At 42.3% G+C, this 13,014-nt stretch overlaps 1 protein-coding gene across 2 annotated transcripts in view; it reads left to right on the top strand.

Annotated features, from left to right (window-relative positions):
• TMEM94 (transmembrane protein 94) overlaps window positions 1-13,014 on the top strand; it is a 2,655,014-nt gene that overhangs the window by 1,564,123 nt on the left and 1,077,877 nt on the right. The gene's annotated exons all lie outside the window — the stretch shown is intronic.

The following is a 13,014-nucleotide window of genomic DNA, read 5'->3' as shown; positions in this document are numbered from 1 at the left end:
AGGATTGTGTTTTTTCTGACTCTTCTGATGATTTGGATTTGCCCTTACCTACTTATAAAGATTCTGATGTAGAGGACTCTATTCCCTCTGCTTCCCCTTCTCCTGAGGATTTTTCTTTTGGGGAAACCTTACATACTCTAAGGGAGCATTTCCACTGGGAAAGCCAGGATTTTTCTGATTCAAAAAAGAGGCTTAGGGATTTCCTTCTCCTACCTCAGCATAGGCCTTTAGCTATTCGTCCTGTACTAGACATTGATGATGATGCTTTCTCGGAATCTAGTTTGGCCCCTGATTCCCTGCCTCCTGCTCCCAGAAAACCTGACAGATACTACAGGGTCCTGAGTCCCACAAGTTCCTTTTCAAAAGTCCTATTGCAGATCCAGAGACTATTTCACAGGGGCCCAAGGGCATTAAGCCTTCTACTGCTAAAAATCGTACCCCTTCTGATAGAGACTCCAGGGCGCTGGATAGATGGGGTAATAAGGTTTACACTTCTGCAACCTTGGCCATTAGGGCTTTAAACTGCCAGTTTCATATGTTAAAATATCAGCAACATGTTATCGGACTGCTTAAACAGAAAATGATGTTGATTCCTGACTATGTGGAAAATAAAGAATTACAGGATTTTGATGCATTCTGCAGAACAATTTGGAAAACATACTTTGCAATGTGGTTTTGATTCATTAGAGGCCTCTTGCAGGGCTGCTGTTACTGGGTCTGTGCTCAGAAGGCATGCTTGGCTTAAGGAGCAATCTTTGCCTGATCATGTTAAAGCTAAATTGTTGGATGCTCCTTTAAATCAGGACCGCCTGTTTGGCAACATGGCTGAGGAAGTTCTTAAAAAGATGGAAGATAAAGCTAAATCTATGCAAACTATTAAAGATTTTTTACAAGTTCAGCCTCCTAGATTTAGTAGGCACTGGCCCTCTAAGAATTGGTCCTTTCCAGCCCCTTCTAGGTCTTCTCAAGCCAAACCCAGACACAGCAAAAACCCCAGGTTTAAGTCCCAGGGGACTCACAGAACTAAGCAGTGGGGGGCCTCCACTTCCAAGTCTGGGAATAATAAGACTCCCCCCTATGGTAAACTGTCTCAATGACTTCCTTTTAAAATTTCCAAGCACTTATCAACTGACTGCCACTTTGGGGGGAAAGACTGCTCTTCATGCAAAGAATTGGGAACCCATTACCCAGGACAAATGGGTTTTAAATATAGTGTCCCAGGGATACAGATTTCACTTCCACACATTGCCGACACCAAGTGGGTGGCCGGACCTACCCCCAAATCAGTGACCATAGGCCCAAAAACAAGTACTTTCTTTCTTAAACATGGGGGCTATTCAGATGGTGCCAGAAGAGGAAAAGGGACTAGGTTTCTACTCGAGACTTTTCCTGGTACCCAGAAAACACAATTCATGGCGTCCTATCCTGGACCAGTCTACTCTAAACACCTTTTTGGAGATTCCAAAATTCAAGATGCTGACTCTTCACCAATTACTTCCTATGCTAGGCAAAGATGCCTGGTTGGCAACACTAGATTTAAAAGAAGCATACCTGCACATCCCAATCAGGGAATCTTGCAGAATATACCTACGCTTCAAAGCAGGCTACACGCACTGTCAGTTCTTTGCACTGTCCTTTGGCTTATCTACTGCACCCAGGGTATTCACAAAGTGCCTAGCTCCAGTTATTGCATTTTGCAGGCAAAGAAATATACAAGTTATACCCATGCGGTAGCATTGTTACCTCACAGGAAGAGGTTCTCCTGTTCGATTCTCGGCTTGGCTTGGGAGTACCTTCTGTGTGGAGTCTGCATGTCCTCCCCACGGTTGGGTAGTGCGTAAATGGGCGTGCCTTCGTTGAAGGTTGGGCGTCGAGCTGGCACCTTGGCATTTCGTAAAAATCTACTGCCAATCATTAGCGGACCGGCGTTCTGCTGTTGCGACCCCTTACCGGGAAAAAGCCGAAAGACAAACAACAACCCATACCTGGACGATTGTCTAATTCAGGCAAAAAGCCAAGACATACTTTTGAATCATCTGGCCTTTGTAAAAAGGGTTCTAACTTGTCTGGGGTACACCATAAATGAAAAGAAATCACACCTGGTACCCTGTCAACAAATTATATTCCTTGGAGCAAGCTTGAATACAACTTCCCAGATGGCTTACCTCACACCAGAAAAGCAAATTCATTTGACAATCTACTTCAAACAAGTGGTCACAAAAACCCTGATATTTGCAAGACAAATACTGCAAGCCTTGGGGTTCATGGCCTCCTGCATTCTTCTAATTCCATATGCAAGACTGCATATGAGGAAACTACAGTGGTATCTAAAAAGCCTATGGTGTCAACATTCTCAAGACCTAGAAACAGTGATTCCTATCATACCTTGCCTACATCTAGAGTTCCTTTGGTGGGCAGCGGCCTGCCACCAAAACAAGGGACTACCTTTCACACCACCCCCTGCCGCCCAAACCCTAACAACAGACGCATCAGACTATGCATGGAGGGCTCACCTAGCAGGGAAGTGCATTCAGAGTAAATGGAACCCAAGTCAAATGCACCTGCATATCACTCAAAAAGAAATGTTAGCTGTACAGAATGCTCTGACAGCCTTTAAGGACCACATTCTTCCAGGACAACTAATGGTAAAGACAGACAACACCACTGTTATGTGCTACATAAACAAGAAGCAGGGTACACATTCTTACCTCCTCTGCAGACTAGACATGGCATTGTGGAACACAGCCTTGAGCTACCAAGTGCACCTACAAGCTCAGTTCCTGCCAGGAAAATTAAATACACTGGCAGACGGACTAAGCAGAAACCTCATTGACCCACATGAGTGAAAACTGGAACCAAGGATTTTCAACATGTTGACAAGAAAATGGGGGAGCCCAGATATAGACCTGTTTGCCTCTCCCCAGAACTACCAATTGGACAAATTTTGTACAAGGACTCCCCACAAACAAGCCCGGAAAGTGGATGCTCTGTCCTTCAGCTGGAAAAACCTATCAGTCTGTGCCTCCCCCCTCTGCCTCTGCTCTCCAAAGTACTACTAAAATTCAAACAGGACAAACCAAGGATGATTTTGATTGCTCCAGACTGGCCGCGCCAACACTGGTACCCCCTCCTGCACAGTGTGTCATGGTTATCTCCATGGCACCTGCCTCAGAATCCTTCCCTTGCTGTCTCAGCATGAGAACCAGATTCTGCACCCTCAGCTTCCAACACTGAACCTTGCAGCCTGGCTAATTACTTAATCTCTCCTTTACCAACCCTCAGCAAACTTGTGATGGTTATCATTTTAGAGGCAAGGAGGCCTAGTACTAGAAAATCTTGTGCTGAAAAATGGAAAATATTCTGTGCCTGGAACCACTCTCAAGGGATGAGCACAGCAGCGCCCAATTTACCTCAAATTTTACAATACTTAACTGAGATGCTTCAAAAGGGCCTGTCTTTTTCCTCCATTAAAATCCACATCTCAGCCAGTTCAGCTCATTATAACACAGAACCTCCACTCTTCTTTCATCTACTGCTCAAGCAGTTCCTCAGATGGGCCAGAAATTTGAGACCACCCAGGAGAACTCCAACCCCAGCCTGGGACCTTAACTTTGTCTTGGAGAAACTCACTCTACCTCCTTCGAGCCAGCTGCTACTGCCGACTTAAAATTTCTTTCTTGGAAAACAGCTTTCCTTTTAGCAATCACTTCAGCTAGAAGGGAATCTGAATTACAGGCCCTTATGACAGTGGAGCCTTTCATCATCTTTCATGCGGACAGGGTGTCCCTCAGAACCAATCCATCCTTCATGCCCAAGGTGGTATCCAGTGTGGCTCTTAATCAGTCCATTCATTTGCCAACCTTCTTTTCCAATCCACAGAATAAAGGGGAACGGATACTGCATTCCTTAGATGTGCACAGACAACTTAGATTCTACTTGGATAGGACTAAACCTCAAAGGAAACCTGAACAACTGTTGGTGGCATTTGCTGCAGGGGCAGAGGGGAAGGCTATTTCAAAGCAAACCATTTCTAAATGGATAAGCCATTGCATTCATTTCTGCTGTAAGCACCATGGAAAACCTATCCCCCACGGGATCAGACCTCACTCCACCAGGGCTGCATCTACCTCTACAGCCTTTCTCAGAGGCGTCCCTACCAGGGACATCCTAGAAGCTGCTACCTGGAGTTCGGTACATACTTTCACCAAGCATTATCATTTGCCAATTTTCTCTAAATCCAGAGATGGCTTTGCCACTGCAGTCTTGCAGGGCCTTATAGCTGGCCCTAATGCTATCTAAATTCCTCCTCCCAACCATAGCTTTGGGAATCTACGCAAATGTAATGACTGTAACAGTGAAACACGAAGAACATAGTACAGTTGTGTACACTTACCGTAAATGTAGATGTTCGAGTGTATTCACTGTTGCAGTCCTGGTTACCTTCCCTCCACCCGCCTAACAACTTTTGGCTCTACCTCTACTTTCCTTTACTATGCTTAAAAGCCTTTTTGGTGTATTTGTTTTTTTTTTTGTTGGAGGTATATCTTTGTGCTTTTATGTTTAATTGCTTCCTAGTAGGGGGGCACCTGACATCTGGGGCAAGAAAAACTGATGTAATGGCGTCGGCTGCATGTTTTATACCCCTGACAACCTGACATCATGGAAGAAGGGACAGCAACCGACGCAGGACCCAAGACTTTGTAAATCAGGCAGACTGAGGGCTACCTGCAAGCAGATAACCCCAAATGTAATGACTGCAGCAGTGAATACACTCAAACATCTACATGTATGGTAAGTGTACACAACTGTACTTTCTTCCCCCTAATAGAAAATCTACTTAATTAAAAAATCCCAAGTACTAAAGGTGCATCAAACAAGAACAAAAAATGAGAAGAGAATTTATGCACCACCAAGCTGAAACGCTGTATTTTAATAATCTCCACAAATAACAGCATGTTAGGCGTATGTACGTATTTCTTGAAACAAATTATAAATACCAAGATCTTTCAGAAATATAGTGAAACAGCAAGTCTATTTAGCAATTAAGACAGCACTTACTTCATAGAGTTCTATCAGCTGTGCTAACTTACTTTCACTCTTAAGTTGTAGTCTTGGTTAGTAGTTCCCTAAAAACTTCAGGATTGATCCCAAGTTAGCAAATGCTTTCAAACTGTAAATTCCACAGGGCCCTCATCAGCTATGCTGACGTGCTCTCAGTTCACAATAATAAGTTCTGAATAATAGTTTTCTTTAAAAGCTTTAAAATAAATCCCAAACTAAAAAGCTCCAACCATAGTTACCAAAATAAGTGGTGTACCTGGCTCTAATTTAACAAATTAAGTTAAATAGACTTGCTGTTTCACTATATTTCTGAAAGATCTTGGTATTTATAATTTGTTTCAAGAAATACGTACATACGCCTAACACGCTCTTATTTGTGGAGATTATTACAGTACAGCGTTTCAGCTTGGTGGTGCATAAATTCTCTTCTCATTAATAGAAAATCTAGGGAGTTGGACAGATTTGGGAAATGTCTGTATGCTTCAGCAACATTTGCAGTGAGAGAGCTGACCTACTTAGTTATATCCAGTCGGATGAAATTAGCAGCAACAGAAGTAAAAATGCTGCTAGAAAAGAGTTATCCAGCAGGTCCCCTCAGCCCAGCAAGAATCCAGAGTATATTCAAGGTTCTTTTTAGTTCCAAAAAAAAAGGCAGGGGATCGAAGGCGCATTCTGGACTTAAGCCACCTCAGTCACAATTGCAATCCATTCTGCCAGGACGCATGCTGTCATATCAAGATAGCAAAGCAGTCCAGGAAATTTCTTTTCTGGATGGGAGCCATTCATTTTCAGCTAAGACCATTGCCCTTTGGCCTCACCACAGCTCCCACAGGTGTTTCTCAAATTCTTGGCAGTGGTAGTGGGGTAGCTCAGGCTGCAAGGGTTCCAGGCATTCCCCTATTTGGATGACTGGCTCCTCACTGCATCAACCAGGGAGCTACTAATTAAGTGCAGGGACTTCTTGTTCCATTTCTCTACATTTGGGATTACTGTCAATCTTACCAAGAGCCAGTTAACACCAGTGCACATGATAGAGTTCATCTGATTCCACATGGACACAGTTACTCAAGCATCCAGTCTCCCATAATCCAAAATCTTATCTTTGCATCAGATGGCTTCAGAGGTCCTTCATTATCTTTATCCGTCAGCATGACTTATTGTTTGACTTCTGATCTCAATTTCTGCTTCGATCATGCTAGTTCCTCAGACAAGGTAGTATGTTACAGTCCTGCAGTGGACATTCACTGTTCAGTGGTCCTTGATGTCTCACCCATTTCATGAACCAGTACACCACACCAGTATGCATAAAACACATAAGTTAGTGGTTGACCTCATCCATAGTGTCGCGGGGTCGACTGTTCGCCCCAGACATCCCCAATAACCACTGTAACCATGGACGCTTCCTTTCTAAGGTGAAGGAGCATTTTGAAGGAAAGATGGTTCAAGGTTCTTGGTCATTAACAGAGGCCAATCTTCACATCATTTTCTTGGAGATGTAGGCAGTTCTGCTAGCATTGCAGGCCTTTCAAGATTCCCTCATGGAGGGTGTGTGATCTTCCAGAACAACATGGTAGTAGTCTGATAAGTCAACAAGCAGGGAGAAACCCATTAATGTCTACTGTGTTGGGAAGCCATGAATGTGTGGCCATGTCTTCCCTTCTCTTTCTAATAGCAATGCACCTCATGGGGATTTCCAGTGTACTGGCAGGCAAAGCCAGTCTATTCTTCTGCCCCAGGAGTGGTCCCTCAATCAGTGGCGACATCGGTTTTCAGTCATTAGAGCCAACCTTGCCATGATGTTTTTGCTTATTATCTAGACATGAAATGTAGCAGTTATTCTGCTCTAATCCCTCTACAGGGACAGGCACTGAGGGACATTGTAGTCCACATCTGGCCTCTTAGTCTCATTTATGCATTTCCACCATTCCCACTGATAACAAGAGTTTCTTCAGAAAATATGGAGGTGCAAGGCCATAGTTGTTCTTATTGCCCTCTTTTGGCCATAGCAGGTTTGGTTCCCTTTTTTATGAGTCACCTGAAGCATCCACCTTGCATGTTGGACCTGCGTCCAGACCTCCTGTATCACCTGTCTGACCAGTCTCTCCAAGTCCTGAAAATCCTGTAATTGTCCACATGGTTTCTCCAATTTTAATAGTGTTCAGACATGCCAGGCTGTCTTCTGTAGTTATTCAGATTTTATCATCCTCACAGAAAAAGAAATATCAGGAAGGTTTACCTTAGCAAATGGAAAAAAATTATCTTATAGGGCCTGTTCCAGAAGTTTGGACCTGTTTTTAGCCCCTGTTCCCTCTATTTTAGATTTCTTGGCAGAGTTGTTTCAAAGTGCAGTTTTCAGACATTTCCATTTTCCATGTGGGCCAGAACCAGATTTCCGTTGCCTCTAAAAATTTCCAAGGCCTTTTTGAAGGAAACTTTTCTCCTAAGACCTCCAATCGGGATCCGTTTCCTCCTTGGGACATTACTGTCATGCTGCAGGCTCTGATTAAGGCTCCCTTCAAGCCTTCTTCTTCAGGGGATCTAAAATTCCTTTCTTGGAATACCAACCTTTTGGTAGCAATCACATTTGCTAGGATGATCACGGAGTTAGGAGTTCTGTCCTTTAAATTTCCATTTCTGTTTTTTCATAAAGATAGGTTATCTTTGCAAACTAATCCTTCCTTCCTTCCAAAGGTGATCTTTGAAGCAAACCTTAATCAAGCAATCAGTTTACCAGCGTTATTTCCAAATGTCTCAAACAGAGGAAAATATACAATACATTTATTCGATGTTCGTCTGCTTAGGTTTTACTTACACCAGACGAGGGATATCAGAAAGTCTAACCAACTTTTTATTTGCCTTCTCAAAAGCTAAATTGGATATCTAAAATAATGTTGACCAGGTGGCTTTCTGACTGTATTACCTTTGTTTATTTATGTCAAAAAAAAAAAAGTATTTACTGTACCTGACAAAACCAAAGGTTCATTCTGATAGAGTGATGGCTACTTCCATTGCCTTTTTAGCTAGGGTTTCCCTTGATGAGATTTGTGCTGCAGCTGCTTTGTCGTTCATACCCTTGTGTCATATTTAAGGTTAGATGTACATTCCAGTTCCTGTACATCCTTTGGTTTCACAGTAGTCTGGAATATCCTTCCTTGAGTCCACCCAGGTTTTGGGTAGCTTGGGAATCTGTACCAGTTGTTAAACTAGATAAAAAAGACATTATGACATTCACATTTCCATGACCATTAAAAAGGTGCACAAAAAAACTAGGAGCATTATATAGAAATCAGCAACTACTTACCAAAGCAGCTAAAATTTCAGTAGCAAATTCTCATCTTATCTCTACCCTACTCTATGCCTCTCCAGTATTTACTAACCTTAGACAATGTGATCTAAATAAGCTCGAAACCTGCTACAACAAAATCGCCAAATTCGTCACAGGGGCTTCCTACCGTACTTACCACTGTCTCTCACTAGCAGAATTGGGCTGGGTAGAGCTCCCCCACCTCCTTCAATGGTACCAACTCACACTAGCCCACAAACTAATAAACCAACCACTAAAAGTCCCATCCCTCCAGAATCTACTCCAACCCTACATAACCACGAGACCACTAAGATCCAGCCACAAAAACCTCCTACAGGTCACAAGAGCCATTAACTCTGCTGGAGCAGCATAATTCTCCTGCACTATAGCCAAACTCTGGAACTCCCTCCCATCCTCAATTACCTCTGTAACTTCTTGCACCCACTTTAAATCCTTACTAAAATAATCACACTTCAAAACTTGCCAGATATGCCCTCGCAACCCCCCCCCCCCCGCTAATACCATCCACTCCCCCCACCCACTACCTCTCTCAGCCCCTGTCAACAACCTACTCTTAGCAAGCTTGGCTACTAATGTTCCCAGCTACCTACCACATAATACTAACTTCTTGTAGCAACGACTGCTAATGGCTGTTATGTACCTCAAAAACAGTTTGTATCAATTGTTCACTGATGAATCTTAACTACATTTTAACCATGTTTAGTATGTCACCATATTTTAAAATTATACTATGCTCTACAGCTGTTTTACATCTGTTTTCTTCTTGTCTTGCTTCCTTAACTGGACTAATGCCTATATTTAAATGCTATGTTTTTTTAACTGTATAATTCAAATAATACTTAATGTAGAGCTTTTCTCCCCGGGCCTCCGCTGAAAACGGACCTGTGTCTAGTCGGACTCTCCCGGTTAACAAATGTAAATAAATAAATAAAATAAATAAATAATTATCTGATATTGTGCTAGATCCATGTTGTCATTGTTTTGTCCCATTCATCATCCCTGCATCTGTCCCTCATCCTAAATTGCAATTCTTGGTCTCCTAGCTAATTAGTCTGATCTGACCAATTGTCCCCCTTTTTTTTTAACCGCCTTTTTCCCGTAACACATGAGGGTGGTCAGTTAGGCTTGTGCTGATGTTTTTTTGAGAAAACTTATAACTATAAGCAGGCAAAATCAATCTGAAGAAATTTAGGGACCAGAGGGGAATTGGAGATAGGGGAAGAGTCAGAGCCCTGGATCCAAGCCCTTGAAAAAGCACTGAGAGTGGATCCAATAACCCAATTGCTGAAACAAGATAACATGGATCTACAGTTACTGTAAGTACATAACTTTTTATTTAAACTTTTTTTATGCTGAAAGGCCATGAGAACCTGGCATTGGTCTATCCATTTACACCACCTTTTGGTGGGTCAGTACCTTTCAGGGAAAGTTAGTTTACTTCTGGACAAGTTAAATCCTTGTCTGAAGTCCTTTGAATATTCTTTCATCATTTCCCTGTTTTGCATACTATTCCATTTTGGAGAAAGCATCAATGTACCCTGCTCATGTCTGTGATCACTGCCAAATGTACCAGTTTCTTTTGGCCCCATCTTTGGGATGCTGGCCCAGGAGCACCCTGGTCCACAAATTGGACCCTTGTTCTCCTTTACTTTGATAATGAGGTTCATCCAGAAATGCAAACATCACATGGTTGAGGTAATTGTTACAGCTACTTCTGGTCCTGGTAAAAGTGATTTCCCCCTTTCTGTCACTTATCGACTGCACCCCAGCAAAACTCTTCTAACTTTCTTCTGATAAATACCACACCAACATTCACTCCACATCTTTCATCTTGAATTCTGGAGATCTGTTTCCTTCATAGAAGCTTTCTACGCATAAGACATACAAGGAGAAATGGACTCTTGTCTTCTTTTGAGCAGTAGATGAAGATCTCATTTTCTGCCCACATTCCTTCCCTTTTTAGCCATATTTCTGAGATTTTTGATTCTAGGCTCAGTTTCTTTTATCACGTTCTGCCTCTCAGCTGTTTCCCTGAAGGACTAGATTCTTTCGCTTGCATCACTTAAGGTGTGCAAAATTTGTATGATTGGGTGCTCTTCTCTTTAGACTAATATCATAGTGGGATACTAGGCTATCAACCCAATGGGCCTTTTTAAGTTTAACCATGCTTCCCAATAAAGTTTGATAGGTATTTGTTTTCCATGAGTTTTGTTGGGGGTATGGGTGGCTGAACATTTACAAGCTTCCTCTTTCTAGCAGAAACATAGGTGCCAGACCATTCGTATATTTTTGGTTCCCATCCACTGATCCAGTTTTGCTTGAATAAGTGCAGGGATGAACTCTGCATCACATGGATGGGAAACCTGTTTCAGAGGTGGAGCCTCTGAGACACATACTTTTCCCACCAGCATGTCCTATTTTTGTTGCAGGCAAGGTTTAGATCCCTGCATCAGGTGTTCCTGATATTTGTTGTAAGGATGTAAAACAGGTAAGTTAGGGCTTTTTTTTTTTTCTGCACCATGTATTCTTTTTTTGAGGAATCTCTGTGGACATTCTACTTGTTGCATATGCCAGGACAGGTACATATGGAACGGGGCAGTGTACTCCATGACTGGTCTTATGAGAGCAGCGTACAACAAAATGATATGTTTGGATCTAGATGCCATTTCTCTGCTTATAAATTTCACATCATATAATGATTTCCTCATTACACTTGACACATGGTGGTCAAATGCCTTTTCACTGTCTACATGGATTCTCAAATTCCTGATTACAGAGTCTGCTGTTGTGGGGGGGGTGCATTGTCAATGTAGTAGTTTCCTGGGTTGGTCATCTTCCGAAAGATACTGTGATGCACTTTTTGGTACTGAGATTTAGACCTTCACTCTTTGACGCATACCAGTTAGTCTGTGTCAGGCCTTCTTGGAGGATATTTGTGTCTTGGGAGGGATTCATTGACTGCACCCAGTTTGCTATCATCTGTGAACTTGGTCAACTAGAGGTCATTGACAGTAACCTTGACTTCAGAGAGGTAGATGCCAAACAGGAGCTGCCCCAGCACTGATCCCTGAGGCACTCTACTAGTAACTGGCCATTTTGTGGAAGTAGACTCCCCTATTCTAACTTCTTGAGTCCTGTCTGGTAAGCCCACTGGTTATTCAGTGGGTGGCATAGTGGTTTATATGTAGTTAAGTGAGCTTTTCTACAATGACAGAGTGTGGTATTGTGTCAATTGCTTCGGCTAGGTTGATGTAATTAGTATGCACCATTTTGCCCCATCTATTGTTTTGGTGACCATTGATCTGGGTCCAACATTAAACCCAAATGGAATCCGTCACCACCTTGGGCAGTGTATTTCATCAAGGAGCTTATGTTATGCTACTTTTAATATTGCCTGTCTAGCAAATTTAAAGTACCTATCATGGAAAATGTTCTTTCTAGTAGCAGTTACTGCTTCTAGATGCACATCCAAATTTCACACTCTACTCACTTAAATTCCTGCATCTTGTCTTATAGTGTCTGTTTTATGCCAAAGTAGCCACAGAGACATAGCCAAACCAGCTAATCAACCTGTCTGTCAATCCTAAGTATCTATTTGCTGTGGTGCCTGGGTGTGCATTGGCAGCTTAGATTTTGTACTGATAAAACTGATGATATACCAAGGGATGACTATCTCAGTGTCCATGGCCAAAACTAGATTAAGCCATAAAGTTTACAAACTCACACTGACTATGTGGTTATCCCATTGCATATACTGTTATAAAAACATAGAAGGCCTCTTTTTGCAGCACCTAAGTTTATTCCAGGAGCACAATGACTTCTGTAGACTTCTGGCAATCATCTTTGGGTGATGCCTATACAATTGTCACTTTAATCTTCTCTCAGCATCTTCGCAAAACCTTGTGGCCAAGATAGCATGTCTGTGACTTCCTTTAGCCAGTGTAATCCAAGGGATGCTTCCATGGGAGTGTCCACTTAAGGATATTTGCAAGAAGCTCTGTCCTGTTACAGAGGTTGGACCATCTCTTGTTAAAAGTGAAAGTTATCTATTTACCCCATATAGTAGATACGCAAGACTTGGATCCATTCTGTATAACATATTGTTTCCGCCACCCTAAAACTTTGCAGTACTTCCTTCCTTTCCCTTCTGTCTTGCTGCCCCCCCCCCCCGATGCTTCTGCACAAGATTTTGGCAGACAGAGCGCCCATGGCACATGATGGGGAAGGTGAATGTTTCTTGGCAGCCTAGGAAAATTTCTCTTGAGCATTTTTAACTCGTGCAGCATTAGTTCTGTTTGTTATATAGGATGAATTCAACTTTTAGTGATCTACTGTTATGCTAAGCATATAACCTTTTCCTTTTTTCCTTTGTAAGCTGTGATACAGGTCTCCTTATGTCTAGTACAGGGACTTGTGGAAAATACTGGATAATTACAAGTATTATTTTCCATAGAAAGCACACCCTCACAGAAAGTTTAGGATCCCACCTGCTTATATGTGCAAGTACAGGCAAATACCCTTGTAGATTTTTCGTTTGATTAGCAGGACCAGGGGCAATTGGTGTCTGTAGCCAAGATACTATGTCTAGTCATTTTTCATGAAAAAAGAATTGAGTAAAGTAGTGAAAA

Source organism: Protopterus annectens, chromosome 10.part0 (assembly GCF_019279795.1).
Source record: "Protopterus annectens isolate FY-2018-M chromosome 10.part0, PAN1.0, whole genome shotgun sequence".
Classification (NCBI taxonomy): domain Eukaryota; kingdom Metazoa; phylum Chordata; order Ceratodontiformes; family Protopteridae; genus Protopterus; species Protopterus annectens.
The sequence above is the reverse complement of the archived record's forward strand: the minus strand, read 5'-3'. Positions and strand labels throughout refer to the sequence as shown.